General features: G+C 42.3%; 1 long non-coding RNA gene across 2 annotated transcripts; it reads right to left on the bottom strand.

The window, feature by feature from the left end:
- Nucleotides 1-16,681: 16,681 nt before the first annotated feature.
- On the bottom strand, nucleotides 16,682-25,886 carry LOC122236698. 2 transcript variants are annotated; one of them, XR_006214897.1, is made up of 4 exons: nucleotides 25,669-25,886; nucleotides 23,880-24,043; nucleotides 20,829-21,205; nucleotides 16,682-16,798 (listed from the first exon to the last, which is right to left on the bottom strand). It is a non-coding gene; the product is annotated as an uncharacterized LOC122236698 (long non-coding RNA). The 2 variants fall into 2 exon arrangements; XR_006214896.1 differs by having other exon boundaries at nucleotides 25,665-25,886.
- Between the last annotated feature and the right edge of the window lie 664 nt (nucleotides 25,887-26,550).

Here is a 26,550-nt window from a genome sequence, read left to right on the forward strand (position 1 = left end):
CATTTGCCTAAATTTTGTGCATAAAAAGGGAGTAACTATAACACTAACCAATCTTCTCTAAATAATACAGATCGCCTGTCCTAACATACCTTACAGTGTTAACACATTACTCAGCTGAAAGAACTCTTTCCTATCACAAGTGAGGTCGGGAAGGTCAGTGAGGCATAAAGGGGGTGGGGGAATCCGCACGAGACACATTCCATTCATTCATTCCATAAGCATGTATTAATCATCTACTTTGTGCCAGGCACTGTGTATGGTACTGGGAATTCAAAGTTTACTGACCAATGTTTTGAACAGAGATAATCACAGATTCTCAGAGATAATCCTGGAACAAAGTGATATGTGCTATATGAGAGTCATACGCAGGGTGCCCAGAAAACACAAAAGACAAGGTGACTGGCTCTACCTGAGAGATCAGAGTCACAGGTTATAGAAAAGTTCACTTGTTTTGATCCTAAGGGAATAAGAAGAGTTTTGAAGGGGAAGAACATTACAGTCAGAGGGAACAGATACACAAAGGCTCAGAGGCCTGTGTGAGAATGGCATTCTGGGAAATGGCAAAAAAATTATGGCTCTAGTAAAGGAACACGGATCTCAGCTATAGGATATGAGGATGGGAATGTGGCCTGGGCCAGAATTTAAAATTTCCTAAATGTTGTATTAGGGACCAAGGGCCTCAAAAGACTTTGGAGAAATCTTTTTTTTTTTTTTTTTTTTCTGAGAAAAAAATACTTGGAGAAAGAGAATTTTTATCTTTTTTTTAAATTTTTTAAGGTTTATTTATTTATGAAAGACAGAGTGCTAGTGGGGGAGGGGCAGAGAGATCAAGCGAGACACAGAATCTGAAGCAGGCTCCAGGCTCTGAGCTGTCAGCACAGAGCCAGATGTGACCTGAGCCAAAGTCGGATGCTGAACCCACTGAGCCACCCAGGTACCTGGAGAATTTTTATCTCTAAAGACATGATCTCCTTTAACCAAGCAACGAGTGGTTAAACATAAGGCTTTAGAGTCACGTTAAGCTGGAGATAGTATCTATTTCACAGGATTGTTGAGATGACTAAATGCGTTGACATTTGTTAAAAACCTCAGCACAATGCCTGAGCTATACCTTGCACTCAATAGATAGTAGATACTGTAATGATAAGCATGACACATTGTTATTAATCCTCCCGGCAACCATTTGAAGGATGCATGAGGGAAAAAGAAAGTTCAAAAGGACTAAGTGACTTGCCTAAATTCCAACAGGTAGTTAGTGGAGAAGCTTGAGCCCCCCATCAAATTTTGTGGCTGTAAATCAGTGCTCCCTTTTTTTAACAGCACAGTGAATAGCCTCCCCAATGTCTGAACTGACCAGTACATTTCTCCCTGACATTTTGGTCCAGATGGAAGAAAAAACAAATCTCTCTCTCTCCAACCTCTCCGGGAAAGCCAAGTTCTAACCATTAGCCTGGTTTAAAGTAACATCAATAATAAGATGAACCCCAGCAGTAATAAAGCAGTGTTAACAATCACTACCTTTTATTGAGTGTTGACTAGGTTCCAGGTCCCATATTTTACACACGTTATACCACGTAACAACCCCCCAAATTAAGTACTATTCTACAGAAGAACAAACTGTGGATCAGAGAGGTGAACTGACTTGCCCAAAGCTACAGAAACAGTAAGCAATAGAGTCAAACATGAGCCCCACCATTCCTGAGTCAGTATTTTTATCCTCTGGCAATATTTTGTTCAAACAAGGCAGATGGTCCACCTCTTCAACAGAAAAGAAAATTCTACATGGTAACAGGAACTGCCAGCCAGCTTTGAAACAGGCTTTTTCCAGAGCTGATGCTTATGTATTGGTCTCAGGAATCAGTTCTTAGGCCACAGAGTGACCCTGGCATGCTAAAGAGCCATCTCCCTTTAGAAAAGCCACTGTGGGCAAAGGCTCTTCACTGCTGTAACGGGCTGATAGCAACATCTGCAACGGAGTTTCACCGCCTGGCAGTGTGTCTGAGGCTGGTGATGAATGGAAGGCAAGAGTGACATTTACTAAATCAGGCCGTATGCTCCACGCAGAGGAGCGAAGAACTCCAGTAAGCAGGAGTGATTCACTGAACCTGCTTTGGCAATCTGTGAAGACTTTATTCCAGACTCACAGCAGGGAAAAACATACTTAAATCTTGCCCACAGAGCTCTCCCAGAATGAAATCTATCATATCACCGTAGGGGGAGAGAGAGAAATCCGCTCTGCAATTGTGTGCCGTATCCAGCGGCCGGTCACTGCTGTCGGTATTCAAAGTGCCCCTGCATGTGTGATGAGATGTTACCAACAATGCCTGTGTATGCAACACAGAACCGGCTACTGGGCGGGAAGGCTCCGCTGGGCAGTGAGCAGCGTGGATGTAGTAGGAAACAGTCTCAGTGCCCAGAGGAGGAGAGAAGGGCTTGGTTTAAAGGCTCTCAACTGTAAGGACAAATAAAAGCAGGATTCTCACCGCATCCTCCCCTGTGGTCTGCTGTTGTCTCCCTAAGCTGAGTGTGGGCTTGCTGTGAGTTCCAGGCTCCTATGCTGTGGAAGCAGGTCCACTTAACGCATAGTGGTACTTGTGGGTAGGGGGAGGCAGGAAAGCTTTAACAATCCCTTATCACCCCATCCCCTTCTTTAATCTTATTCCTACGTGATAATATGAGTTCTAGTCTCTGCTGAGCCCTCACGATGTACAGGTGCAGTCTAAGTTAAGTCTATTAACTAAATTTGTAAAACAACCCTATAAAGAGGGACTAATGTCATCTCTTTCCTACAGATGAGGTTTTTAGTGACTCACCTGGTGTCACCCAAGTCATAAGTGCCTTTGCCGGGGCTTATATAGAGCCTTGTAACCTAACCACTAGGCTTTATCACTTCAAGTGCCGACCCTTGGTTCTGCTTTCAAAGGTCATTTCCAAATTACTGTTTGTCCAGAAGGAGTGATTCTGAACTGAAGCACTGAAATCAGTGCTTACTGATTTCCCAGTCCATTCCCTTTATAATATTTATCATGTTGTCAACATATCTTATTTCCTCTTTGTATACTTATTTTTTTTAAGTTTATCTATTTTTGAGAGAGAGAGAGACAACACCAGCAGGAGAGAGGCAGAGAGAGAGGGAGAGGGAGAATCCCAAGAAGGCTCCTTGCTGTCAGCACAGAGCCCAAAGTGAGGTTCATTCTCACGAACTGTGAGATCAAGACCTGAGCCGAAATCAAGAGTCAGATGCTCAAGCGACTAAGCCACCCAGGTGTCCTTTTGTGTACTTATTATCCTGTTTTCTCCAACCAGCTGTAAGCCCCAAGAAAGAAGGGGTCTTATGTGTCACATTTGTCAACCACTCACTCACCAGCCCTTAAAACCCTGCCTAACAGATGTGGGGATTTCACTGCCTATTTGTTGAGGGAATGGTGTACCATTAATACTGTTGATTTAGGTAGGTATGTATGTCACGAGCTTCTCAGAGGCAGGGTCTTGAGATCTCATTCATCTTTGTGCTTTATGGTCTATTTTAGGGCCTAGCCCGTAGTGAGCATACAATTAATGCTTGCTGCCATGTGGTATAGTTTTAAGGGCAGGCATTTGATTTTTCGAGCAGATAGACCCGAGAGCAATTACTTCCTAATTGTGTGACTTTGACAAAGTTACCTAAACCGTCTTCTACCACCGTTGCAACATCTATAAAACGACAGGATTAGGGAAAGGGTTCAGTGATTAAAATACTGGCACCTAGCCACATCTGAACATTAGTTGTTGAGTTCTTTATCTTCTGTGTCCAGGGTAATGTCAGGCATCTAGCAGAGACTCAAAAATGGAGAATGAGGGGCGCCTGGGTGGCTCAGTTGGTTGGGCGTCCGACTTCGGCTCAGGTCATGATCTCGCGGTCCGTGAATTCGAGCCCCGTGTCGGGCTCTGTGCTGACAGCTCAGAGCCTGGAGCATGTTTCGGATTCTGTGTCTCCCTCTCTCTATGACCCTCCCCTGCTCATGCTCTGTCTCTCTCTGTCTCAAAAATAAATAAATGTTAAAAAAAAAAATGGAGAATGACTGGAGGGAAAAATCAGTATTTCAGGAGATGGGGTTCTTGGGAGTTCCCAGTTCCTGTAGCCAAGAACACCCAATGCAGTGCTATGGTCAGCTTAGCCCACTGTAGTTGGCTGAATGGTGGTCTCCTCTCTCCCAATTTCACGTCCACCCAAATGTCCAGAATATGACCTATCTGGAAATAGGATCTTGGCAAATGTAATTAGTTAAAGTGTTCAATATAAAAACCTGGATTTAGCGTGGCCCTTCTTCCTTTTAAGAAGAGGCAAAAGGGGCACCTGGGTGGTCTAGCAGGTTAAGCGTCCGACTTTGGCTCAGGTCATGATCTTACAGGTTCCGAGTCTGAGCTCCACACCAGACTCTATGCTGACAGTGCAGAGCCTGGCGCCTCTTTCAGATTCTGTGTCTCCCTCTCTCTCTGTCCCTCCCCCACTCATCCTCTCCACACACGCCCCCACCTCTCAAAAATAAATAAACTTAACAAAAAAAAAAAAAAAGAGGAAAGAACTCAGAGCCACACAGAGAACTGAACGTTAGGGGAAGAAGAGGCAGAGACTGGACTTTTGCTGTCACAAGCTATGAAATACCAGGAGCCACCAGAAACTGGAAAAGACAAAGATTCCCCTTTAGAGGCTTCACAGGGAGTTTAACCACCTTGATTCCAGACTTCTGTCCCCCCAGAACCATGATAGAGTACATTTCTGTTGTTTGAACCTATCCAGTTTGTAGTGATTCGTTATGGCCGCCCCAGGAAATGAATACAGTGGTGAATGTAGATGCTATTTGAGGATATAGATTAACTTTAAATAATGGGTAAATAGAGAAATAAATAAGAACAAAGCAACAGCCAATGACCCATATTTGAAGCCATCCGGGTCCTCTTCTCGGGGAGCAAGCTTAATGACTGGAAGTCTTAGTTCATAGACAAGATGAATTAGAGAGCAAGGACCTTGTCAAATGGATTTATCGCAGGGTCTCCTTAAAGAACAAGATTCAATTTAGCAAAATGTGTTTGCCCACAAATTTTCATCTTACATTTAGTGAGGAAAATAAGATATAATTATAAAAACCATTATCCTTGAATCAATCATAGCCCTTTTCTTCACCTAGTAAAATGAGATGGCCTGTTGATGTATCAGGCATCTCTCATGGCAACCTTTTTTTTTTTTTTTAGGTAAGTAAATTATTTCAGTGAAGTATAACATACATGCACAAAAATGCCCCACATATATAAGTGTATGGCTTAATGAATTTTTGCAAGTTGTTCATGTTCATGTAATCAGGCAAGAAATTGAATGTAACCAGCATTCTAGAAGCTTCTGTCCTGCTCTCTCCCAGTCACTCCCCCTCCCCCATGAGAGGTAGCCACTATCTTGACCTCTGACACCTTAATCAGTCTGGGTAGCGTTTTGACTACATATAATGGAATCACACAGTATTTATTCTATAGTTTTTGGATTTCTGTATAACTGTAATGCACTTTTTAAACCCATTTTATTGTCGATCAGATTGGGTTGATTCTAATTTTGTTGCTATTAAAAATAGCACTTCTATGAACATTCTTCTATCTGCCTTTCAGTGTACGTGTGAACACACTCTTTTGGGATATTTAACACATTTAGTGTAAAATTACTGAGTCATGAGACATACATACATGTTTTCAGCTTTCTGATGTGCAGTCACTTTCAGCCATTTTGGTGGATTTGTATCGCTTCTTGGCCTTTTGGCTAAGATTGAGTTCATTTTGGTGGATTTGTAGTGGTATTTCATTGTGGTTTTAATTTGCATTTCTATGGTCATGAATGATGTTGGGCACCTTTCAAATACTTTCAAATACTGATTGTCCACTTGGCCATCCTCTTGTGAAGTGCCTTACATATCTGCCCATCTAACAAAAAAATTAGTTTGCCACGTAAGTATTTTATAAAGATCACACAATTAAAACATCTCAGCTGGCCAAATACTATAAACAAGAGGCTGACAACAGGAATCCTATTTTGCTATGTGGTTAGACGACCTCTCTTCGTTACTGGACACTTGAGAGCCTTGCAAAAACACAAGTCAGCTGAGTGTTGAGGCTAGAGGTCCATTTGGGGCCACAAAACTGGAGACACTGCTACAAACATGTTATAGAATTCCCCCCAAGAACCACTGGAGAATATTTTAAATCCTTAATTTCCAAGTCAGCAGCTATATCTCTCTCCTTATAGGTAATTTGAAGGCAGCACAAATAATCTGAGGTCCAAGTTGATTTAGGACCTCCAAGATGCTCGTCTTTTCCTCAGCTTGTGGGGAACTCATCCATCACTGATCATGTTATCTTGGTAGACAGAGGTGAGTTTTTCCCAATGGTAAGCCCCACAATGTTCGTCTATGTCCTTTCTTTTCCGAGTGAAAAGAATTGATTTTCTTTCTAATTTTCACTTTGCTTTTAGAGAAAATACTTTGAGTGTGATTGGTTGGCTCAGGTCTGGCATCTGTCTGTGCTGATGCTCTATTAATCACTGGGATGACCAATGTGAGCGCCTTTGTCTTTGTTGATGGTAAAATGATACAATTTTCCACAATTCAAGCTGTGCAAAAGTGCCTAAAATAGTAGTTTGAGTTCTCTTGAAGAAGGAAGAAACTTTTGTACTCAATAGAGAGATCACGGTTCCTATTGGCATTTCAGACTTGGAGCCCAAAGGCAGCTATGCAGGAAACCCTGGGGGAAAATCTGAAGAATTGAAAATGCAGTCCTTGGGCATTTTTCTTAGGTGCGTTTCCCAAATACCATTTTGAAATGTTACCTCTGAGACACCCCAGAGCAGACTCAGTCTCAGGAAAAAGTAGGTATAAATCAGAAAGGGCACATTCTCACCACTTCTCAAGTCATTTCTTGACAGAGATAAGTTTCTACCTGGGGTTTCTCCCCCAAATCTAGTGCTAGAGGTCACAACCAAAACTGGTGACAGTTGGCTTTGATGGTTCCGCTGGCAGAATATATCCTAGTGAAATAATAAAGGATATACACAAAATTTGCAGATGGGAATGGTCATGTCAGCACTATTTACAATAGTAACATTGTCCATTACCTAAATACTAAACAGCAAAAGATTGGAGTTAGATTTTTTTCCTTAGCTTTGCTTATACGTGTTTCTCTTTTTCCACAAAAATATGTGTTTCTTGTTTAATTAAGATGTATGTTTAAAACTCAGTGACAGTAAAAATTACATTAGATAAAGAAAAGAATTACAGGAGAGCAATTGCACAGAGGTATTTCATAACCTTTGATATAAAGTTAGGATCGTGCTGGGTGGGGCTGAGCTTCTAGTTTGAAGTGACTTTCTTTCGGAAAAAGAGAAGATGGCTGGTTTCTACAGAGGCTCTTGTTTGAGAGAAAACAGTAACAATGGATCTGTCCTTGGGTCTAGTGATGGTTACCATTTAAGCGCTATTAGATGCCAGGCCATGTGCCAGACATGATAGTTACACGTATCACTCAATTTAGGCAAAGATGTAAAGCAGGCACATTCTGTGATCAATGCTTCCATTTCTCCTACAACTCCATCCTTCCTATCTACATTATTTTCCCTACTCCGAGCCTTCTAAGTTGGGGGGCTGGGAGGAGGTTGAATGCTGTGCTCCTGTCCATAAGAATTATTACTTGATCTCTGCTAGTCCGCTGGAGCATTATGGATCTTCTCTCCTGCCTCACAGTCATGTTATATGCAGCAAAGTCATTCTGACTTCCTTCCATCCTTCCTTCCCTCCTTTTCTATGTTTCTTTAAATGTATTTTTCATTTTTTTTTTAATTTTTTGAGAGAGAGCACACATGCACACACGTGTGGGAGGGGCAGAGGGAGACGGAAGGAGAGAATCCCAAGCAGGCTCCACGCTCAGCACTGAGCCAGACACAGGGCTCGACCCCAGGGCTCGACCCCAAGGCTCGATCCCACAACTGTGAGATCATGAGCTGAGCCAAAATCAAGAGTCTGACGCTTCACTGACTGAGCCACCCAGGAACCCCAGGAACTGGAATCCTTATTATATTGTGGGCCGACTCCAGAATCATACTCTTCACTTATCTCTTTATGATTAGCCTTGGCACACACAGAAGCTTTGATCTACACACACATGGATTCAAATCCCTGTGCTGCCAATTTCCAGCCGGATGGGACCTTGGGCAAGTCACTGAGTTCCCTATATCATGCTGCCCTTATTTACAAAAATGAGTTTCCTGATGGTAACTGTTTTGTAGGCTTATATGGGGGTTAAATGAGACAGTATAGTAAAAGTTCTTGCACAAAGCCTAGCACACAGACAATTTAGTTTGATTGGTTACAATCGAACTAAAATATTGGCCCATGAAATCAGGTTTCTGAAAGGAAAATTTATTAACTGTTAATTGCAGCATTTGGAAAGTGTCTGAAAATGAACCTCATAAATGAAGCCATTTGGTAAGTATATAAATACAGAGTTTCTGTTGAGGTCAATTCATCCCCAGTCATCCCAGATTATCATTTTCTAAAGGCCTAATTGAGGGCCTTCTGTTCTGGGAAGTAAGCAATGCCTCTAGCAAATTTTTCACTGAACTTCCTCTCTCTCTGAGGTGTAATCTTCTGGTCCCCTTGATTCCTCCCAATAAGATTTAAAACGGGATATTATCACACCATACTAAAAAATTTGGCACAGTGTTTGACAGAAAGACCCCGTAGGATCATCCCTCCTATTGCTTCTCAATCTTTCACGTACACACAAATCACCTGGGGTTCTTGTTAAAAATGAAGCTTTTCATTCAGCAGATCTGGCTTGGGCCTGAGATGCCGCGTTTCTAAGAAACTGCCACATGCTATGCGGCTGGTCTAAGGATGAGACCTTGAGGAGCACAGAGATGGAGTTCTCTCATGTCCCTGTACAGCTGAGTCACCTTGGAGCTTTCAAAACACTGATACCTGGTTCTCATGCCCGGATATTCTGTTTGCCCTAACATAGCATGCAGCCTGGGCAGTGGGTGCTTTTATTGTTAGTATCTATACATACAAGATTCTTAGGTGGAAGGCAGTACATTTATAATGAAGTATTCGCAGAAATGCACGGAATGTGCTATGATCTCCAGAAACCAGAGAGTAGATGTTTAAGCGTATGACCCACATTGCTTTCTGCTAGGTACAATCCCCACTCCACGGTGGGGATAATACCCCATCCTGGGTATTCAGTACGTACTGAGTACTTTGCTAGAAGGCACATATATTTCACTTGATTGTATGACAGCCTTCTGGGGTAGGTAGTATATCCGTTTCACATCTGACGCTCAAAAAATGAAGCAATTTCCCCACGCTGACGTTAATAGTGAGAGGCAAAGCTGACATTAAAAACCAAGCCTGCCTGGTGGCAAGTTTTGGGACACTGTGGTTTTTGTTTTTTTTTTAACACCTTTATTGAACTATAATTGACATAAGATAAATATGAGTACTTAAAGGGTATGAGGTGGTGAGTTGTGAATTGTCTACATCTGTGAAATCATGGCCGCAATCAAGAAAAGATTTGATCCTTCTCCCCAATTTTACCATGCTTTTTGTCATCCCTCTCTCCCTGAGCCCACCCCACCCCCAGGCAACCACCGATCTTTCTGTCCCTACATACACCCTGATTCGCATTTTCTAGAGTTTTATATAAATGCAACCATAAACTGTGTGCCTTTTTTGGCTGTTTTCTTTTACTCAGCACAATGATGTTGAGATACATCCATGTTGTAGGGTGTATCAATGGTTCATGCCTTTCTACTGCTGAATAATAACCCATTGTACAGCTATCCCACCATTTGTTAATCGGCTGACCTGTTGATGAACATATAGGTTATTTCTAGTTTGAGACGATTACAAATAACATGGCTATGAGCACTCAGATAGTATCTTTGTGTGAATATATGCTTTCAGTTCTCTGGCATAAATACCTGGGAGTGGAATGGCTGGGTCATACATTCATTGTCTTTAACTCTTTGAGAAACTACCAGATTGGTTTCCAGAGTGACTACACCATTTTTCACTCTTCCCGGCACCGCACGAGAGTTCTACTGGCTCCATATTCTCACCAACACTTGGTATGGGTTAGTCTTTTTCATTGTAACAACTCTGATGGACATGTGGTAATACTGTGCTGTGGTTTCAATTTGCATGCCTCCAGTAACCAATAATATTAAGCATTTTTTCATGTGCTTATTTCAAGCGCAAGCTTTTACATTCAACAATACCGTTTCTCAAACAAATACCATAAGTGTCATTTTTAATGAAAAAATAAAGTCATGCCAATCCCCTAACTTTGCTTAAATAACTTTTAAAGTGATAATTATTGGGGCACCTGGGTGGCTCAGTCGGTTGAGCGTCCAACTTCGGCTCAGGTCACGATCTCACCGTCCGTGAGTTCGAGCCCCGCATCGGGCTCTGGGCTGATGGCTCAGAGCCTGGAGCCTGCTTCCGATTCTGTGTCTCCCTCTCTCTCTGCCCCTCCCCCATTCATGCTCTGTCTCTCTCTGTCTCAAAAATAAATAAACGTTAAAAAAAATTTAAAGTGATAATTATTGTTATTACAATATTAACACGATACCAATAAAAAACCAGGCAAGCCTTTCTTTTAATGATAAATTTCATGACTATAAACAAGTAAATCCAAACAAAACTAAAAATTCGTACTAATGCAAATCGTAATATGAGAGAGGCTTTTGCTGACCCTAAATCACCATTTGCAAATTTCCTCCCGTTGCTCCTACAGTACCCCATGATATTACGTAGCCTTTTCTTGGCAGGAATTTATAATTTGTGTATAAAGTCTGCCTTCACTCTTTAGCCTGGGACAATCAAAGTAGTTCTTCTTGACTCCAACACAGTTATAAACACCAATGCAAATGTGGGCACTGGCCCTGCATGGCAATACTTGTTTATAAGGGGAACCAGATGATGTAGAACATGCTTACGTTGTTTTGTTAGATTTTCAACGAAATGAAAAACACAATATCGAAATGCCCTCATGGCAAAGAAGTCATCCCGAAAGACGGGACTATGAATTCCAGGCTTTGGTACACACCCCAGGTAGAAAAGCCCCACACTGTGATATGGGGTCCTGGTGCCGTCTTGACTTCACCACACTCCTTTGTACCCTGTGCCTAATAGTCCTTGCACTGTCCCATAGTGCTAACGACTCCTCCAACAACGTATATTTCATTAAGTCACTTGATTCCCCCGCGTGCCCGCTGAAACCCTGCGAGGAAGGCAGAGCATCACCCTGAATTGCCGGTGGGGAAAATGAAGCTGACCACCCTAGGTGAGTTTTCCCCCATTCACAAAGCAGAACCTGATCAGGTCAAGGCTAAAGCCCGTTCTTCCAAATCCAAATTACATCTTTTTTCCTGTGTCACATGACTTCGCAGGCTTTATTACTAGGAAGAAACATTCTGGAGAACACACAAACCTGGGACTTTTTAAATAGCTCTTCTTATGCTCAAACAACCAAATGTTTTCCACCCATTTCCTCTCCACTAATCCAAAACAGACCCAGTGCCCTTTTCCCTATGATTCACGTCTATTTTTCTTTAGATGTCTCTTTGTCCTCTTCAGTAGGAAACGCACAGTCTCAGGCACACAACTGGGTATGACACAATCCAGCTGCCACCCACCATGCGGCTACTGTCCATCATGAAAAACAGGGACGCTGTCCTCCCTCATTCCTACAAACAAGACACGGGTGTTTTCGTGATCGTGCCAGCTTTCAGTACCCTCAGAACATTCACAAATGTCATTAAGGATGCCACATTTCTTTTCCAGGTGCAACTTTTCAAATAAAGCTCTCAAAACCACTGCAACAAAACCGTGACATCTGCCGTTCATCGAACTTTTGTTTCACGCCAGGCGTGATGCTAAAAGCTCACACGTGCCTCATCTCCACACCATGTCCCCATGAGGCAGATCCTATCTTACTCCCCTTTTGGAGACAGTGAAGCGAATCTAAAGAGTGCCAATGTTACACAGCTAATAACTAGCGGAGCCACGGATCAAACCCCAGTTTTTAAGTGCCAGTAACACATGCACTACATCACTAGACCATCTCTGAGAAGTCATTTCCAATTTCCCCTAGCTATAGGGAATAGTTCCTTCAGCTGAACGTTCGTAGGCTTTCCACCGTCTCCCTTACCCCACTTAGCCCTTCTGACCTTGCGCCGTCTTGATTTGTGAGTTGTGTCTCACTGTCCTTAGGAATCTCAGACATGGCTTAGCATACTGCGATGGCTACAATACACTGTCAGTGAATGGCTGCCCACTTGTCTGGGTAGCTGGTTGCATGGGTACGCGGGTGGATGGAGAGGATCCCATTGCTTTCATCTAATTAAGTGACACCCGCCACCATCACCACCTATTTCACGTGTGGCCAATCATGTTGTCCCTGCTCACGAGAACAAAATTATTCCAGGATTCCTCTGCAATGGCAATGGACAGGAAAGGGCAAGTGATCTGAGCAGGTGCCTTCCCTGAAGTCATATATGGACACAGGTGGAGAGAAGTACCTCTTCCTTCTGGGACAGTTTAACTGGGTCAGTGTGATTCTGCGATGGCTAGAGCTCATTTTTTCCCTACCTTGAGGGAGAGCCCACATGCAGGAAGAGGGAAACATCATTTGAACCCCTGGATTCCGCCAGTCATGCCTGAAGCATGAACCACCACCAGGCTTACCCATTACATGAGCCACGTTTGGCCTGTACTGGCCACTTGCGATTTCAAATATCCTGAAAAATATAAGAAATCAAAAGCCTAGATAAGGACAGTTTTGTTTATACAAATGGTAACTCTGTATTATCATGAAATTGGTGAGGGTAGATGAGAAAGGCAGATGTGCTAGATGAGTTTTATGTAGTCCGTCATCATTCACAAGCCACGTATCACATAACACAACTTAGGTGCCATGGTGTTCACAGGGGTCTTCTCCTCCAGTCTCTTACTTACATTCGTAGACATTAAAAAGGCTATTTATTTTCTCACCCATATGAAAAGCCCAGAAGTAAACCTGTTTTCAGAGTAGACTCAAACATCACCATCAAGGACCTATTCCTTCCTCTAGCTTTAGTCTGATTCCTCCCTTGTTGGCTTTCCCCTCAGGCTTCCCGTGCTGAGCCCTTAGTGGTTCCTAGCTCTCTCTTCATGGACACAAACTGGCCACAGCAGTTTGAACACCACCTCCTCATAACGCACGAGCCAGACAAGGAAGAAGAGTCTCTTCTTGCAGCAACTACAAGGGAACTTGGGAGAAGTCAAGTTGTCAGTGTCCTACAATTACATGATTAAAAAGGAGTAGTCTAGGAGTGCCTGTGTGGCTCACTCAGTTAAAATCTGACTTCGGCCCAGGTCATGATCTCATGGCTCGTGAGTTCAAGCCCTGCATCAGGCTCTGTGCTGACAGCTCAGAGCCTGCAGCCTGCTTTAGATTCTGTGGCTCCTTCACTCCCTACCTCTCCCCTGGTCACAGTCTCTCTCTCTCTCTCAAAAATAAAAACATTTTTAAAAATTTATAAAAAAAAAAAAAAAAGATGGGAAATCTGTTTTCTCAAAGCAAAACTCATGTATTTTACCATTATGAGAGGGCCAGACACACACACACAAAGTGGAAAGAGCCAGGCCAACAGATAGACAAAGACAAAAAGAGAAGAGTCCAAGTATGCCCATACTGAACCATCGTTGAGTCTAGGAGTAGAAGGTATATGGATGTTCACTCCAAGATATAACTTTTCAATATTGCTATGTGTCTGTAATTTCCATGATAAAAAGTTGATGGGAAAAAAGAAGGTATGGAGGCCATTAGTGCTGTTCACCAAGTATTTTTAGCTTTCTGCCTTCAAGGCACATGATAAGTTTATACTTCCCAGTTTCTTTGAATTTAGATGTGGACAAGTGACTTGCTTTGGCCTACAAAATATGAGCTAGTGTCACTACTGGAAGAAGCTTTGTAGGCCTATATCTGATTCTCCATATTTTATTCCCACTGCTGCAGTGACTGAGGAAGCATGCATTTAGATAAAACCTCCCCAACCCGGGTCTCGGAGAGAATGTCTAAGAATAACCCCCAGACAAACCACCATAGACATGCATCTAAGAAAGAAATAAACCTTTCTTGTTAGGCATTATTAAGATACTGGGTTGTTTGCTATAGCGTCAATACCTAGATCATCCTGAGGGATATAAAACAGATGCTGTGCAAGAAAAAAAACTCCATCCTCTAAATAGCGGGGAGCTTTAACTATAAAGTTTTAACTCCTAGACCATTCTTAAATAGGAGCTGTCAAGCATACAATCAGAGCAGACTAAAAATATTGATTTTGTTGTTGTTTACAATGATCAATTAAACACACCAAACACAATGTGCTCGCTCTTTTAAGGTATCTGGGCTATGAAATAATATTGGGAAAACAATTCCAATTGCCCGTATCTCCTTCTTTCCTACCCACCAACAACATGTCCTGGAATGGTGTCAAGACAGCAGGCAAGCATCCTTGCAAAAGGCTAGAATCTGTCCTATTAGCGGATTGTTTCTGACTCCGCAGGAGGGATGCAAGGAGCCAGCACATTGTAAGGCAGATCACTGCCCATTAATCTAACTGTGAGACAAAGGAAAGGGGCAAATGTACCTGGCTCTCAGGAAGTGCCCAAGGAGAAGCTGTAATAGGCAAGTAGAATTAGAGTGAATTCACCAGCAAATACCAACCAGAGAAGTAAATGACTTCTCTTCTCTACTTAGAGGAAATCTTTCTTAACTACTCAAAACCCTCTGCACCAACTCCACAAGCATTACCAGTTGTGCCAAGTTGCACTTGCTAAGTCAGTATTGGATTTTTTTTTTTAAGGAACTCAAGTAACCTCTCCAGAGAGAAATCATTTAAAAGTGGAGAAGTCACCAGAGTCCAAACTATGTGGAAAAAAAGATTCTCAGAGAACAGAGAAAGAACAGGTAAATGTCTTGATGGATAGGTCTACGTTTTTTAGAAGGAAATTGATCATAGAATTTTGGGTTAATGATGGTTTCATGTTAGCTTTAGTATGGAAGTGCCACTCACCCACCTTGGAGAGCCCCTGCCTTGTTTTACCTCCCAGAAACTCCTTTGGCAGCTCTGTCTGAAGCCTTCACATTTGTCTAAATTGACTTAGCAGCCATATGATTTGGGGCAAGCTGTCAAAATCTCTGCGCCTCAGTTTCCCCCTCTATAATACGGAAATAAGACTATTGTAAAGATTCAATGAAATCACAAGGTAAAGTGCTTAGCAAGCCCTGGCACATAGTAAGAGCACAATAAATGGTTAGTTGCTATAATTATAATTTTTATGTCTTCCTTGGAAGGATCTTGTGTGTCCTTTCTGGGTGTTGGCAGCTTTTCCTTCCAACTCTTCAGGGGCTAACATCATTATTTTCTTTCCTCCTTAATTCAAGGACATTGAACTATGTGCCAGGCACTGTCCTCATAGGTTGGTGACAATGATGAATGAGACAGATTTTCTTGTCCTCAATAGACAATACACAGAATGTAATGTGATCAGAATCTAATGTAATCAGAATCTAATGGCACCATGGAGGTGGGGCACTGAGTTGGCCTGAGTTCCCACAGTCCTACCCTGAGTAGGTGATATTTCAATGGTATCCTATCCCTAGGCCTAGCTCCATACCCAACAGGACCTACAAACTCTCCAGGTGCTAGGAAATAATCAAAACTCCCCACCCAGCTTTCAGGGCTGTGAAAACTGGCCTGAAAAAAAAAAAAAAGAGAGAGAGAAAGGTTCAGGAGAAACAGACCCTAGATTCTAAGAAGCATTGGGCTGGAGGCTTGACGTAGGCATGGTTTTCTTGTTTGTATTGGAGATTTTCATACTAAAAACCATAAGGATAGAGCTTCTATTCCAATGACATTGGGAAAAGGATTCCAACGGCTATGTTTCCTTCTCTCTGCAATTCCTGCAATGGACATTTCTCATTGCATGCTTGGATCATAAAGCTTCATTTTACAGGCTTCCTGCATTTCGAATCTGAATTTATTGCTTCAGCAAAACCTGTATAATACCATAACCATTCATCGTGATTTGGCTAAGATAGTCCAGCTTTATTCCTGTTATTCTAGCATAATTATTAATAGCATTACCTTTCACTTTCAAAGGTGTCCCAGCTTGAATGATAAGTTAGCAATTACAGAATCAACCTAATTTTAGTAAATCTCTCTAAAAAAATTTTTTTAGGGGTGTCTGGGTGGCTCAGTCAGTTAAGCGTCCCACTTCAGCTTGTCATGATCTCACAGTTCGTGGGTTCAAGCCCCGCATCTGGCTCTGTGCTGGCTCTGTGCTGATAGCTTGGAGCCTGGAGACTGCTTCAGATTCTGTGTCTCCTTCTCTCTCTGCCCCTCCCCTCCTGTGTTTCTCTCTCTCATTCTCATACTCTCAAAAAAAAAAATTAAACATTAAAAAAAATAAGGATATTTTGATGCTGAAAATACCTTAAAATTATGAGAGAAGTGATATCATTCATATCACAGACTGAAAGAAACAGAGTGATAATACAAGTATTTACCATTTATTAAAAAACAAATGTGCCAGTCATTATGCTAAAGACTCACCTCATTTTATTTCATGTGTAAACATTATAGTTTCACTCTGACCAATTTCTATAGGTGTAGAAATGAAGCACAAGATGATGAAGAGACTTTCTGAGGAATCATCAAGGAGTAGATGGAAGTATCCTGTGGAGGGAAAACAAAATCATGATAACCAGAGGGAAGGAGGAAGATACCAGAAGAATATGAGGCATGCAAATAGGGACAAAGCCCACACAAGGAAGACCACTTGGTTCAAGGCCAATCATACCTCTTGGCTAGCACCTTGTAGAACCTGAAACACTAATGCATCTTGGGAGCTTGAATCACATTCAGCTGCCCAGATGCTTAAGGGAAGACCTGAAGTCCACTGACCCTAGAACACTGAGATACAAAACCTTTGCAATAATGAGGTTTTTTTTCTCAACTATCTCCCCCCGCCCACCCCCTACCTTTTCTTTGGCCTAGCACCATCTCTCTAGAGCTCTCTAGAACAATACCAAATTATAAATATTGTCATGACTTTTAAAATCCAAAGGCCATTAAGAATGGATTCAAGAGTGTCATGGCCTGCAAAGTCCCTGATAAGGCTCAGTCGCTGAAGATTAATCTCTCACCTCTTCTCAGATTTGTCTATTGGCTAACATGAAGCATGGTCCATGGATCTGAGCACTGGAAGATGGGTTTTGAACTTTCCTCTTGCATTATTCACATTCTTTCGGCCACTAGCAAGGGATTCTCATTTCCAACATCATGATTAATCTAATCCCTCCAAGTTTCCACAAGGAATCACATCTTCGTGAAGTTTAATTTAATGTAATTTGACGTAACACTGCCCCCTTGTGCCTCACTACATGAGGGGCCTTTTCGGGGAAAGATTTATTTTTAATTAAAAATAAAATTTATTATTCCAGCACCTTATTGAACATTATGCTGGGGAGGGGAAGATGCATTTCTTGTTTATATCCCTTCATCATTTATCTCAGGCCTTTGTTACATTGGTTTCCATCATTGCTAACTGCTGGCCAAGGAAATCAGTTCTAAGGGGCAGACTTCAACATAAATCCACATGTGATTATTTTAAAGTAGCATATGGACGGAAATAGCAAACAATAATCCAGGCTGCCCAGGAATGAGGAGTTCAGGAGAAACTGAGTAAGAAATCAGGAAATGAAAAGAAAGTTATTAAATAGACTTGCCACAGCTGGCCTAGTGATTTCAATAGACTTGGTTAATGGGAAAAACAATCATAGAGAGCTCTTTAATTGCTTTTCTGCTGAGTTCCTTTCCACATCTCCATGTTTGCAGAGATTAATTAGGAGTTCCAATCACAACCTAAAACTAAACTCAATGAGACAGATCAGAGAATTAAAAAAAAAAAAAAAAAATGGTGCCATGCTCTGGAGACTTCTGAGCAGTGTATCTCATAAAATTGATGGTCAGTGCTTCTGGTTTGCAAAAGATTACTTGCAAAGAATAAGTAATGTAAGGGCAGAACCCTAATATCAAATAACGCACAAATCCTTACTCCTAGCTCAAAAATTGGGCCTGGGCATTTTTCTCTTGATTAGCCACTACTCAGCTCTCTGGGCGAGATATTGGTAGGAAAATGATCCAGAAAACTTTGGATGTTCTATAAATCACTGAAGCAAAGAGGATGCAGCCAAGCTGACCTCTGAGATAAGGTGACACACAAAGAGACCGCATAAACTAACCTCTGGAAGTGTACTCGTCACCCTTCCAGGGACAGTTCTGAGAATTGTTCCATTTCCATTGGGTTTGTAAACTCCAGCATCACCTCCGTGATCATCTCAAGATAGACACATTGGCCTATGATAGATGTCTGGGGATTGAGTACATAGTAGGGGTGCCTAAAAAACCAGTCCATGTGCTTTTCTTCTCCACCCTTGACTCATCCCCTCCTAGGCCAGACTTTGCTTTCTGATGAGCTCTTTTTAACCCAGTCCAGGAGTTTCAGCTTTGCCTAAGGCTGTGGACATTCCCCATGTCTTGAACAACCAGAAGCCCCCTTTCCATTTATCTTTTATTCCTGGTTTTCAGTTTTTTTGTTTGCAGTATTTGTTTTTGTTTTAAGTGTGCCCCCTGCTGGTCTATTGTTTCACACAGAACCCCATCAGGGTTCCATGACAGACCAGCAAAAGTGCTCTAAGAGGTTGTGATTGTGATAGGTTTGTCTTGCCTAGTTAAGCAGGAGGGACAGGTTTCCCTGAAGAACTTTCACTCTCCATGAAGAAGGGGACCCTGATAGCAGTAGGCTAGGAGACTAGGGGGGAAGCAGAGGAGAATCATTTCCAATGGGAGACACGGGAAAGGTGAAAATCAATAAAGACATAAACACAGAGTTAAAATCAAATAAGCAGGAAGGAGACCGTCACAAGATGAGACTGGGAAGGTCCATTTTGTGACATTTTTCAGGAGAGACTAAGAACTTTTCTCACCTCTCTACTATGAGGCTCCCCTTTCTTGATCCTTGGCACCCCCCTTCCCAAGCACACCAATTCTGGACCCAGCAATTCCCTCCACCCATCAAAACTAAATCTCAGCCGTGCAACTGATCAAACGTGGTCACGCAGAGAAATGACTGCAAAAGCTTGATGAATCACAGTAGTTCCTAAAATCTTGGTAGACTGCAGAGCCCATAAACCCCAAGATGGTCTGAGTTCAAATCCAACACTTCACTCTGTCAGTCTCCTCATCTGTAAAGCCTTTCTTCCCAGGCTTCTGGGAGAATTTAACAAGACAGTAAAAGTGCTCAGGGCAGCAAAGCAGGACATTCTTAGCTAGGATTTGCATTTCGATCATGGCACCGAGCTTTCAGCCAGAGGAATAAATCCTGGTGGCATTTTAGATAAGAGTGAGCTGGAAAGGCGTTTGTGCATTTTGTTCATCTTGGAGTCGCGTGCAGATCTCCAGCTGGGTCCAGTTGAAAGGCCAGGTTGACTATCTCATGAAGTAAACTGGAACGTACTTCATACATCAAGTAGCCTGCCCTGGATAGAAATGACAGGATTTCTCTTGGAAGGGACACCGAATGTATGGGGCTTTTTGTCTTTTCTGAGTGGCCTATATTTACTGATCTGTTGTTAAAGAACATGAAAGGTTTCTGCAATTTCAAAAAGCATTTATTTTTTACTTAAACTTAAAATTTCATCGAAGTCTTCTTCAATGAACTTTTTAGGGCTTGGATGTTTGCAACTTTTTCCTTAATTAAAAATTTGGGATGTTAAGATTATTTTACTTCCTTTATCAGATACCGTGCACGTTTTTCTCTGGCTGCAGTATTTATTACTGTTAAACATAGGATAATACTCACATTTGTCAACACAATCATTACTTATTTTTTTTTCATTACCTATTTTGTATATGGCACCGATAGAGACTGTGTACATGTGTTGGGGTGGAGGAACTATTAGGAAAGGGGCCACAGACTGATAAGATCCCGAGTTTTAAATCCAGGAGAGAAGAGTGACATCCACAGAAAACGGCTTCATAAGGAGGGGAAGAATAAGTAGCCCCCAAGAGACAGGGACCAGTGGCACTTAGCTATCAATGTGCATCAGAATCACTTGGAGAGTTTTTTAAAAATATGCAGATACCTCTGTTCCACCTCTCGAGATGCCGATTCCATGTACTGGGGGTAAATTCCTGCCTGCTTGTGATTGGTTTAAACAACGCACAGGTGATTCTGATGCGTAGCCAAGGTTGAGAACAGCTACTATGGGTCGACAGGAAGGGAGATTCAGAAGAGCACGAGTCCCTTTGCTCTTGGAGAGAACGAGAGAGTGGATTCATGGAAGAGATGACATTTTACACATATATGTAGTTGTAAGATGAATGCAGGCATGACGTATGTGATGTCATCCATAGAGCTGGCCCCAGATAAGCATGCATGTATTGGTCATCCTTAACCCAAGAACCAGAGAGACAAGGTAACCACCCGGTAGAAGATATGAGAGATACTCAAAGATAATACCAAACTCAAATGTGCAAGGAGGCCCTGGATATTCCACCAAGCAAGAGTAAAGCGCTGCCTGATGGAAAACAGAAAGGCTGAAAACTGCTGCAAGTTTAGAATTCCTACAATCCTGTCGTTCTAGAACTACAAAATGATAAAGGGGGGGGGAGCACATCCAACATTATTGGAAATGTTACTTACAGCTGAGAAAAGAGGGCAGATGGATGATGGGAACGTGGCAGCGCCAATGACTACAGCATGCATTGTCTTGAGTCTTCCCACGTCAAAGAGGGAGAGAGCTCCGATGGCTTCTTGAAGGTTTCCGCTTTACTGAGAAGGTGAGGCAACAGTCTAAACTCTGCCATTGAGCACCCTGTGTTTCTGTCTCGTTCCATGTGGCTTCCTTCACACTTCTGCTTTTATTGGAAGTACTGGAATGGCCATGAGCACCTCTGGAATTGTGTGAAAGTTGGAGACAGATTTAATTTGGGTTTATGTGGCTCATAGTCATTTCCATGTAGTGATGTGCAGGTCCTGAGCCGGAGGCCATATCTCAGTATGAATGTGCCCTGTAGTAACTGACACCACAAACATGTTAAAAAGAAAAAAAAAAAAAACATTGAAACATATACAGCCAGAGGCTCATATGCAAAACACTGTCTATTTGTATAGCTTACAATATGGAAGAAATAGAGGTTTTCCCAAATTTGACAATTTTTAAAACAATTTTTTCAATGTATGATCTTGCTATGTGTGAAGGTGAAAATAACCGTTATAAGCCACAAATAGTAAAAATCAAATTTTGATCAAATATGCTAGAGAAGAGATTGAATCTCTAATATCTTTCTATTCTCTCCTTAAAAACAATATGAGGGGTGCCTGAGTGGCTCAGTCAGGTATACGTCTGTCTCTTGATCTTGGCTGAAGTCATGACCTCACGGTTCATGAGGTCGAGCCCCACGTCAGGCTCTGCACTGACAGCGTGGAGCCTACTCGGTATTCTCTCTCTCCCCCCCCCCCACCTCTCTGTCCCTCCCCTGTTTGCATGCTCTCTCCCTCTTTCTCCCTCTCTCTCAAAATAAATAAATAAATAAACTATGAAAAAAATATGATAAAATATCATATGAAAAGTTCTTCAACTATGGAGATATGTCAGGCAGTTAACTAATAAAAGTATAATGCTCTTTTTCTGGATTTTGTGTGATGTCTGTGGTATCTATCAGCTTTTTGAAATGTGTTACTTGTTGTGATTTTTTTTTCATTCTAAGAAAAAAACCCCACTGTGTTCACATCACTATAATTTTTTGCCTCTCCTGAAATTCACAACAAAAGAAGCATTATGGGGAACATTCTAAATGTCGCACCTCATCTCTCATCTCAAGATGACAAGAAATTCTATGTTTTTTATTCACTTAAATCGTCTAACTCCCAGGGCTTAGCTTTTCAAGAATTCAGGAAATTCTCGGTCATCATTGGTGTTTCTGCCCTCCCAGAAACACCCGGTTCCCAAGGTCTTACCCAACCCCAAGCAAGAGGGTGACGTGTCTATTTATCTGCTAGGGCGTCTATGGCACACTGCTCCAAGGAGACTCTATGGCTGCCCTGCTTTGCTGGGGACATAGCCATCTTGGACTCGTTTTAGACCCCTTCCGCTTATGGTCCTTTTCTGGGTTTGCTGTGTATACATCAGTCTTCCCCAACCCAGGAATGGGGCATTGGATGGATCTGCCCCATCCCAGTCCCCAGTGAGCTTCACCACATTTAGGTACGTCCAAATTCCTAGGAATACTCCCTTATTCTCTATCCTTGACCTCAAACACTCTCCCTCGGCTCTATAAGCTAGGACCCTTAGTCCCATATCTTTTACAAGCTTAGGCTTTCAAAAAGGCAAGAAAAGCATTGTCTTCAGGCAACACTGGTTCTCAATCATGGAGGTAAAAACCTAGGCTGAAGGAAAAGTCAAAGGCCCGGCTACTTTCGGGAACAGAGAGAAAGGGAAAATATAGGGAGAATGTTGAGCAAAACAGAAATACTCGATTAGTATCTCCAATTGAAAGAACAAATCTGACCACACCACTCCCTAAACCGCACCTTTTCAGTGGCTTGCGATCACTTAGTAGATACAGCAACTAACCAGTAACGACAAGACCACTTACTTGTAGCACCTGCCCCCCCAATTCCACAGAGGTGCATTAATAATTGCAATGTTCATCAGACTGCTTAAGGGTCTTGTTAAAATGTGCGTTCTGGGGCGCCTGGGTGGCTCAGTCGGTTAAGCGTCCGACTTCGGCTCAGGTCACGATCTCGCACTCTGTGAGTTCGAGCCCCGCGTCGGGCTCTGTGCTGACAGCTCAGAGCCTGGAGCCTGTTTCAGATTCTGTGTCTCCCTCTCTCTCTGACCCTCCCCCGTTCATGCTCTGTCTCTCCCTGTCTCAAAAATAAATAAACGTTAAAAAAAATTTTAAAAAAAATAAAAATTAAAATTAAAAAAAAATGTGCGTTCTGATTCAGAAGGTCTAAAGTGAGGTCTGGGATTCTGCATTTCTAACAAGCTCCAGGTGACGACACTCCAGGACTTCAAGGACCACATTTTGAGTAGCAACAGACCATGGCTTTTTTTTTTTCCCCGAGCGTCCAGCACATCACACAACACCCTTGTTTCATAGTGGATTGTAGAATGACCTGTCCTTAGAGTTACCTGGGGACTTTTCTTTAAAATGCCGGCTTCCTGGATCTCACCCCAGATTCACTCGTTAGAATCTCTGTGATGGGTTCCATTAAGTGCATTTTAACAAGCCCCTTGTTAGGCTTCATAGCATTTAGCAGCCATTGTTCTGACTTTGCCCATGATTAACTACTCAAAGTATTCCTAAGGTACCTTTCACTTTCCTGACCCCAGGACTCTGCATAAACTGGAGCCTCCAGGGTCCTTATCCAGTATCATTCTTCACCTGCAGTCTATCCATTCTACGTGCATTATTCCTACTAAGCCTTCAGAAACCTTCTGGGTCGTCTGTCAATCTGGACTGAGTACACTTCTGTGCTGCTTTCAAGCATCCTGTGAATACTTGGATCCCAATATTATGACTACTTGCATGTCTCCCTCACAGTCTGTGAGCTGCTTGAGGGCAGGGAGTTAACATTTATATACCATGGACATGAACCAGTACCAGGGATGGACAAACAAACGAATGGATAGGATGAAGAGAGAGAGAAAAAACAGAGAATGAATGAAAGGCAGATCAGTCTTACACCAAGGTTTATGATGCCTTCCCAATGGTTTCTGCCATTTCTCATTTCTCCTCGATCACCAGCTTCCACTTCCATATTCTCTTTCGCTGTTTGTCAACTCAGAGGAAAAAATTCAGCCCTTTTCCTGTTTCTACAAAAGTATCCTGAGGGCAAGGAAGAATTTGCTAGAAGACAAGGGATGAAGAGAGCAACCAGATGAGAACTCTTGTCAGATCACCAGTCCACCTCCTTAGTGCCCTCTACACTCATTGCCCAGAGAAACCAATTTAGTTCCTTCCAAGTTTGCAGAATACACCACACTGATGCGTGGATAATTGACATTTCCCTCTATTGCATCCTAACAGAACCCTGAGATTTTTAGGGATTCACCTATCCAAGCAACCACGTGCTTCAGAGGACCTCTCCTATCCCCAACTCTGAGGACAGGCTTGACTTATCAAAGAAGAGATTGACAAACATAGGTAGGGGCAGGTGACCCAATCCAGGCCAAGAGACAGGTGAGAGAAGGTTTCCTGAGGGGCTCATAAGAAAAGTGTCCTCATTCATAGGAGATAGCCCAAAAAAGAGATTGTCTCTTTTCTTCCCTCAGCCATGATGGTTTGATATGACACCTAAAACTGTTACAGGCATCTTGCCACCAGAAGGAGGAGGAAAGTGACTTTGAGAATGGCCGCAGACAAATGGAAAGAACCAATGAGATAGAAATAACATAGTAAGTTCACCAAACCCATTTCCTTTTCCTCCCGATCATATAGCAAATCACACTGAATAGCCTCCCGCAAAGTTAGTACCAAAAGAATTGAGTCCTGATCCATAGACTATGACAGTTGTAGCTTCTAGACCTGGACTCTAAAATGTCCTCCTTGTTCCTCCATATTCCTTCTCTTTCTCCATCTGCAGGTTGGGTCTTGCTAGGGTGCTTCTGAAGCCTTCAAGATGGTAGAGCTAGAGCATAGATGAAGCCAAGGTCCTTGGATGTGATAAAAGTATCTATTTTCATCGAGTACTTACACAAATGAGTAGTAGTATTGTACTGTGTTAAGCCATGGAGATCTCGGGACTAGTTTGTTAAAGCATGTTGTAGACTGACTGTATCGTTCCCCAATTCATGTGTTGAAATCTAATACACAAACTTATGGTATTTGATGGTGGGGCCTTGGTGTGGTGATTAGGTCATGAGGGTAGAGCCCTCATGAATGGGATTGGTGCCCTATAAGAGACCAGAGAGCTAGCCCTCTCTCTTTCCACCATGTGAGAATCCAAGGAGTTCAGTAGTGTGCAACCCAGAAGAAGGTCCTCAACCTAACCTGACCATACGGGCACCCTGATCTTGAATCTCCAGAATTGTAAATAAATGTCTGCGGTTTTCAAGTCACCCGGTCTATGGTATTTTCTTACAACAGCGCACGTAGACTAAAACATAGCGTGTGGCATTACTTACACTGATTAACAAAACTAAATTCCTTGAGTGCTGAATCAATTAACCCTGCAGTCCATCTACCTCTAGACTTTGTTTCCTGAGCAAACTTTTTAAAATCTTTAAGTCCATTTGGGGAAGGATCTTGTGTTACTTTCAGCCCAAGACATTGTAACAGAGAAATTCACATCTCTACAGCTCCTGCTTTTATATTTGTATAAACAAACCCATCCAGATGGTCACGGAACAAAGACCAGAACCTAATCTGTTAAAAATGTATAGAAATATATAAGGATTTTTTTTAACCCCCCAGGGATGGTCTGCTTTTTAATCCTCACTTGTGATTTTCTGTCCCCTATTGTCCATACCTACTTCTGTGCTTATTTTTTGCTTGATGAGTTCAGGGGATTCTTCTTCTAACCAGCATCCTCCTCCAGACAGCCAAGGACCTAAAGCAATGTGGAATTTAACACTAGGCATTCTGGAATACCTCTCCAGATAAATCTACTGATCAGAACTCCTTGAGCAGTCTCCCCAGACCTAACAAAAAACTAGATTTTTCTCCAGAGTCTTATCTTGTGTGCTCTTGATTCAGGGGCCTCCCTTAGGAGGAAAGCCTTTGTGACATTACCCCCCATTCCTTTGTGACACACTTTCATCCGCCCCTAGACAAAGGGCCACAAGCGTGGCCTTTCTCCCACTGCGGGTGCCCCATCCTTCTCAGCCTGATGGCTCCAGTGTCCCAGGGATTGATGCATCAGTAGATTCACCCACAATCCAAGACCGACAAGACTACCTCAATTAGTCTTTCTATAGATACAGCAGATGTAGAGAGGAAATAAAATGTTCTAAAGTTATTTATGTATTTATTTATTTATTTATTTATTATTTGTGGGGAGTGGGCAGAGAGAAAGGAAGAGAGGATCCCAAGCAGGGTCTGCACTGCCGGTGTGGAGCCTGATACAGAGCTCGAACTCGCAAACTGTGAGATCATGACCTGGGCCGAAATCATGAGTTAGATGTTTAACCGACTGAGCCACCCAGATACCCCAGAAATAAAATATTCTCAACAAACAGGATTTACAACATTAGGGATACGGAGAGCACACGTCTACCTATTCTCCCTTCTCATGGTATTTTCCTTTAGAAACTGAAATAGTTTTTCTGAGCTCCAAAGCATTTCCTGAAATGTTTCCTACTTATTTCCTTCCCACATTAAAGCTCACCACTTCCTCTTTTATGAATCCTATTATG

Source organism: Panthera tigris, chromosome A2, assembly GCF_018350195.1.
Source record: "Panthera tigris isolate Pti1 chromosome A2, P.tigris_Pti1_mat1.1, whole genome shotgun sequence".
NCBI classification, from domain to species: domain Eukaryota; kingdom Metazoa; phylum Chordata; class Mammalia; order Carnivora; family Felidae; genus Panthera; species Panthera tigris.